This window comes from Panthera tigris, chromosome B4, assembly GCF_018350195.1.
Source record: "Panthera tigris isolate Pti1 chromosome B4, P.tigris_Pti1_mat1.1, whole genome shotgun sequence".
Lineage (NCBI taxonomy): Eukaryota > Metazoa > Chordata > Mammalia > Carnivora > Felidae > Panthera > Panthera tigris.
Window position 1 is genome coordinate 136,297,670 of NC_056666.1, and position 6,647 is coordinate 136,304,316.

Genomic DNA, 6,647 nt, shown 5'->3' on the forward strand with positions numbered 1-6,647 from the left:
ACAGCTATTAATTAGCGCACAGGCTCATCAAGTAATGAGAAGAAATAGAAAGAAATCAGCTCGGGGAGTGGAAAGCATCAATCACCCCATTCATTGATTTCCACCATAATTGTGCCAGTCTGGCTGTCGAGCTTCAGGGAGGTCAGCCTGCTGACCAGCAGCCCGGGCACGCTGCTACTTTCCACTTCCAGGGCAATACGGGATCGTCCCCTGGGGGCAGCCTTCCCAAGCAGGCTCAGCCCAGAGGCACCGCTCTGTTCTCGGGATTCTGAGACCCGCCACGTACGAGTATATCCCGTCCTACCCCAGGGACACACCCTGGGCTGTTGTTTCCCATCATGCTACGCTCACACTGATGTCTAACTTCTAGCGTCACTTTTTAAATGTTCCCAGTGAGAATATAAACTCGAGGGTAGAGACCGTAGCCATCCCCCACATAGCCAGAATGGAGTCCCGATTCCAATAAAGCTACTTAAGAGACTATTACCACTTTATTTGAGATGTATTTCCTTCCTGCGGAAAAGACGCTCATCGGCCCCCGAGTGGGGATTTGCAGACCATGAGCTTCAGGTCATTCAGAGACGAGGCTATGGGACAGCAACCTGCCAGCAAGTAGAGAGGCAGAGCCAGGGGTGGGGCCCTCTACACTCGCAGGGTCACCGAGGCTCTGGAACCCAACAGTGATTCAGTGGCAGTGACTGTGGTGATGGTATTGGGAGCTAGACCAACTTCGTTGGAATTCGATGTCTTCCTTCAAACATTTGTACAACTTCGCTAGTCTTATTTGGACTTTACTGAAAGCACCTGCTCTGCCTTCTCCTTCTAGGCCTTTTGATAGAATGAAAGTTCAGTAGAGAAATCCTGAGTGGAGACAAGGCCATGGAGACAAGCTTGGGTGTGTGCGCATGGGTCTCTTCCGTTAGGCAGTGTCTTAGCGAGGGGACACTTCATTCATTCACCTGGCAAATATGTACTGAGCCCTTCCCGTGGGCAAGGGATGGCACCAGATGCTGTCTGGGGAAGGGTGGGCTCTAGTGAGTGGAAAGGAAGATAGACAGATGAATCAAAGCTCAAGCCCATCCTTAGAGTGCGGGGGAGGGGGGAATGAAATTGGCACATAAATAACTATAATTCAACAGAGTGGCAAGGGGCCTAAGAAGTTCCAGGAAAGTTCACAAAGCGACCGACAAAGGGTGAAAGTAACTGAAATACAAAGACATTGTGTTGACTCCCTCCCTCTCAGAATTTCTGCCAGAAAGTGCAGAAACCCAGAAAGTTCGTGGGTTCAAGCCCTGCATCGGGCTCTGTGCTGACAGTACGGAGCCTGCTTGGGATTCTCTCTCTCCCCCTCCTCCATTCTCTCTCTTTCTATGAAAATAAATAAATAAACTTTAAAAAAGGAATGGTAGGGAGTCCCTGGGAACCAGTGAGTGTCCACCGAGGGTCTGTTAGCCATGGCCTTCATCAACTTAAATACATGTGTTCGCTTATATCTTAACACGTTGTATTTACTGATGCATATACATTGTGTTATCGATTTAAGGGTCATGGTGAGTTGATACCGTGGGTGTATGATGTAAAAGCTACCATGACCGGGAAAATTACTTGGAGTGGCTGCAAATGTGCCAATGTTCACATGGCCTGAAGTGATTCTTTTCTTCCCCAGAGGGGACAGCGGTAAGGAGGGGCTTTGGTTCCGCATCGGCATCCACGAAACAAAGATTCAGCGCTAGGCTGGGACCAGGCCCCAGAGAGCTCACTGTGCGCAGCTCATAGTGTTGACTTCTGTGGCTCAGACTGGCCTCAGATACCCACCTGCCTTGTGACGGGGACAACCTGCTCAGGCTCTCGTGCGTCAATCTCCCCATGCTTTTAGGTTGTTGTTGGGATTAAATGAACACACACAGAGAGGTGGAGAGGGCTGCATAATGTGAGCTAGACATCTTCCTCCTCATCATCAAGACAATGCGACAGATTCGGTCCTGACTCCTCCCAGCAGGAGGGATTTTAGGCAGGTCAAGAGGGAGGGGAAAGTCCCCAAGCAGCCAAGGGGCTTTCTAATGAGTCCAAATTGATTTTAAAATGAGGATTGGCTTTAGGGGCGCCTGGGTGGCTCAGTCGGTTAAGCGTCCGACTTGGGCTCAGGTCATGATCTCACGGTTTGTGGGCTGGAGCCTCGCGTCAGACTCTGTGCTGACAGCTCAGAGCCTGAAGGCTGCTTCGGATTCTGTGTCTCCCTCTCTCTCTCTCTGCCCCTCCCCCGACGCGTGCTCTGTCTCTCTCTGCCTCTCAAAAATAAAAACTGTTTAAAAAAAGTTTACTTGTAAAAATGTTATAATCCACTTACTAATATTGTAATATCAACTGGTAATCTGGTTTGTGGCTTAAACAGATGTATGTATGTGAGAAAAATTTGCAAAGCCCCACTTTTGGCGAATTCCATGTGAATTCATACAAAGGGAAGAAGTTGGTGGGGAAAGTGAAAAAGAGGTAACACTGAGTTTCACCAAATGCTTGCATCTAAATAAAATAAGAGGTTTTTTTTCTTAATGTTTTTTTTTATTTTTGAGAGAGAAAGAGACAGAGCATAAGCGGGGGAGGGGCAGAAAGAGAGGGAGACACGGAATCCGAAGCGGGCTCCAGGCTCCGAGCTGTCAGCACAGAGCCCGACGTGGGGCTCGAGCCCACGAACTGTGAGATCACGACCTAAGCCGAAGTCGGATGCTCAACCCACTGAGCCACCCAGGCACCCCCCATAACAGTCAGTTCCGAATAGCCAGGAAAAGCTTCCCGAGTTAGTGATAAAGTGGAATTTTTATACGTGAGAACAGGAAACTCACAAGAGATCTCACCGTACGTCCCAAGCCACTCGTCCTCACCCTTCCTGTCCAGTTCAGTGTCTACGGAAATGGCCATAACATGCCCATTCTGATCTCCCCAGGCCTTTATGTTTGCAGTCTCCTCGTCTAGAATGCCCCCCTACCACATCCAGCCAGTTCTTCTGCCTTCTTCTGCATACAGCCTGCATGCCACTCACTATCGCTCCCAGCGTTCCACTAGCAAACATGTTTGCTTCCTATATACGCCCCGTGTCCAGCTGGCCTAGAGGTCGTAGACAGGGAAGGTGGCAGGTATGGCTCCAAGGAACTGAAACTTAGGACGGCCACCTGGCCACTCTGGGATCCTCGTGCCTCTCAATCAACTGGCAAAGAAGAAAGTCCTTGTGCCTGCTGGGTGACCGATTCCGACTACCAAGGGGAAATTGGACCACCTCTCCACCAGGAGGTACGGAGGAGTGTGTCTGGAGTGCAGAAGACCCCTTAGGGTGTCTCTTAGTGTCACCACGCCCTAGGATTGAAGTCAGGGACTTTATTCCATTCAAGCAGAGCTACTAATAACACCCAGACCCCTCAGGAATGAAGGTCTGGGTCACCCACTAGGCACAAAAATCATGACAAGCTAAGGTCTTTGCTGAAGGCAGAGGGAATATGGAACAGGCAGTGGAAGAAGGTAGTTACAAATACCAGCCACGACCACATCAACGGCCGCAGAAATGACGACTGTGGTTGTCATGAGTGTTTCTTCATTTCTCCAGAAAATTTCTTCTTTCCCCAAAGAGATTTATATAAAATAAATGGCTCACACAATTATGGAAGCCAAGGAGGCCAAAATCCGCAGAGAAGGCGGAGACCCAGAGAGGCTAGAGACCTCTCTCTAGAGGCTAGAGACCCAGAGAGGAGCTGATGTGGCAACTCAAGTCCAAAGTTGCAGGTGGCATCCCTCTTTCCTCGGGGGAAGTCAGTCTTTTTTCTCTTCAGGCCTCCGACTGATTGGACAAGGCCCACCGCATCCTGAAGGGTCATCTGCTTTACTCAAAGTGCACTGTTTTATTCTTTTTAATTAAAAAAGTCTCTGTTGTAAGTAGTCCTGTAGCCATCATATGGTTGGACCGTGGACACGCACAATCTGAAGTGAGAAAAAATGGGATACATCAGCCCATTATACGTGGAGTCCGAGAGAAGGAGAGGTATAATCCCAAGCACGTGGAGTTATCGCCGTCAGGATACCCATGGAGAAGCTGCGGAGATGCTGGTAACTGAGATGGGAGGGCTGTTGGGGACGGCAGACAAGGGGAGTAGGGTCAGCGGTGGAGATCAGACCCTGGGGCTTCGAGCTTGGAAGTCAGAGACATCTGCGAGGCGTCCAAATACCGCTGCCCTATACACGACTGCGTATTTGGAGCTGGGGGGGGGGGGGGGAGAGGTTCGGGAGGAAGATTCAAATCTCATGCCACCTTCTCTGCGAGCCGTTTAGGATTTCCCACGCAGGTTGCTAAGTTAAAACAAATCTTCCGTGCCCCAGTTCGGGATGCAGAAAATAGCTATAACGAGAACCCGAGGAGGATTGAAGCACAGAGAGACCAGCCCCGCAGAGGAGGCCGCGGGTTACCCGGGGGGGGGCGCGCCCGCTGCCGAGGTGCCAGAAGGAAAGCGAGTGAATCGCCTTCGGGGAGAGGACGAGGTTGACGAAAGCCAGGATCTGCCCCCGGAGAAGCGGTGACAGCCGGGCGCACGGGCATCTCGGCCGGCCGGTTCCCTGAGACGCGCGTCACGGGTGGGAGCCGGGGCGTGGTGTTGTCATGAGGAGCACGTGTAGCCTCCAGGGCGAGGAGCCCTTATTCCGCGACAGTAATTCAATTTCTCCGCGCCTCCGAGCCTTCGTCTGTCAGAGCAGAAGCACGCTGCCGCCCACTCCCCGGGGTTCCTGCGGGAGCGACATGCCACGGCCGCCCGGCTCAGGGCCCACGCTCCGCACGTGTCAGCTCCGGCCCTGGCGGTCCGTCTCCCCCACTCCTCTCTAGCTCCACGAAAGCCCGGGATCCTCTTGCGCTCGGGTCACCCGTCCGTCTGGCCCAAGTCGGCCGCCAGCGGGAGGGTGCAGAGTCGCACTGAACAGAAAAGTGGCCCCCGCGGCCCCCTCCCACGCCGCCGGGGAGGCAAGTGGTGCTTCTGGAACCCTTCCCGTGCCCGTGGGCCATGCTTCCCTTCCTCTGTCCCTCTCTCCTGGCGTCAGCGTCCCCGTGGGCCCTGCGTTCCAGCCCCCACCTTCTCAAGAAGCGCATTCTCTTCTCGCGCTCCCTTCTGTACCTCCGGCCTCTCCCTAGGTTCTTCGCGGCTGCACCTTGACGTGCTCAGGGCTCTCCCGCTTTTAAGAACAAAAACACAAAGCCACCCCTGCACCGCGCTGCCCCTCTGGCTATTTCCCGTTCTCTACACGTCCGTTCTCGGCCGGACCTCTGAGTCACCTACATTAGCCCCCCATGGCTTCTCTGCTCATCTCTCCCTCCCTTGCAAAGCGCTAAACTCACCCTCCCGTTTCCGAAACGGCTTCTTTCCAGCATCGCCCATGACCAATTATTTCTGCGAGATGCAACTGCTGTTGTACGATCTTCAACTAACGTGATCCTTCCGTGCAGCCAAGACCCCTAACCACCCCCTTTTCTTGGAACGTTAGGTGGTTCCTCCCAGCTTCCTTCTTACATCCCAGGCCGATGGTCCTCGGTCTCCCCGGCTGGCTTACCGTCCTCCGGGGATTTTTAGGAGCATCGGAGTTCCTGACCAACGTGCCCTCTCTGAAATCCACCCCTAGGAAATTCATACACTGAAGGGCTCCAGTTATCCCTGGACACCCATGCCTCCCAGCTCGAGCCCCCTCTTTGAACTTCAGGCCCACGTTACCAGTTCGACCTCCTCAAATCGGATTAGGTATCTGTCAAACCTGCCCACTTCCTTCCATCGTCATTGCTCGGAGAAGGAAGCGCTGTCCCCACAACTCCACTGGGAAAGCGCCACACCTGCCCTCTCAGGACTCTGCCCGCCGCGCCTATTACCTTTGCCAATTTTAATCTGCATCCTTTCGTGGTAGCAACCCGTGACCGTGCGCGTAAGGGCTTTTCTGAGTTCTGGGACTCCTTCGAGCCATTTTTGAACCCGAGAGTGGTCTTGGGGAGCTCCAGCACGTCAATGAAAGTCAAATGCTAAGAACCAGGATTATAGTCATGGATGTAAAAGAAAGAAACGGGAGCCATCTGTTTCCGACTAGATGTGTATCCCCAAACCCTAGGCCATGCTGATCCTTGTCTTTGGGCGGGAGTGGGGGATGGAAGTAGCTGGAGACCAGAAGCTACCGGAAAGTGACATCACATGTGGAATACGAGAACTCGAGAGCTGAAAAGCACCTTGGAGAGTGTGTCTCGTTCAAAGTCCCCCAAAGAAGGCAATGGAAAGCAGCCCGGGGACATGGTCTGAGCCGACCCAGGTCACAAGACCGGGTTCAAACATACTGAATGCTCATTGAACGTGAGGTGCCAGGCGCTAGGCCAGGTTCGAAGGAATGGGTTCCCTGGGTTCAAGCAACGCTTCTAAGAGGCTTGAGGGAGGCCAGGGCTACAGGACACTCAGGTCGGTCTCCGGCCGCCCGGTAGGTGCTGAGTGAGTGCAGGCTGTCCCTGAGCAGCACGGTGGTTCGCAGAGCTCTGCTGCTGCCAGCCTGCGGCATCCGTGCCCCGCGCGAAACAGAAAGCAAGGGGCCGTACTCTCCATCACTCGGCCGGGCGTGCAGGGGCCGGCGAGGGGCTGGCGAGGGGC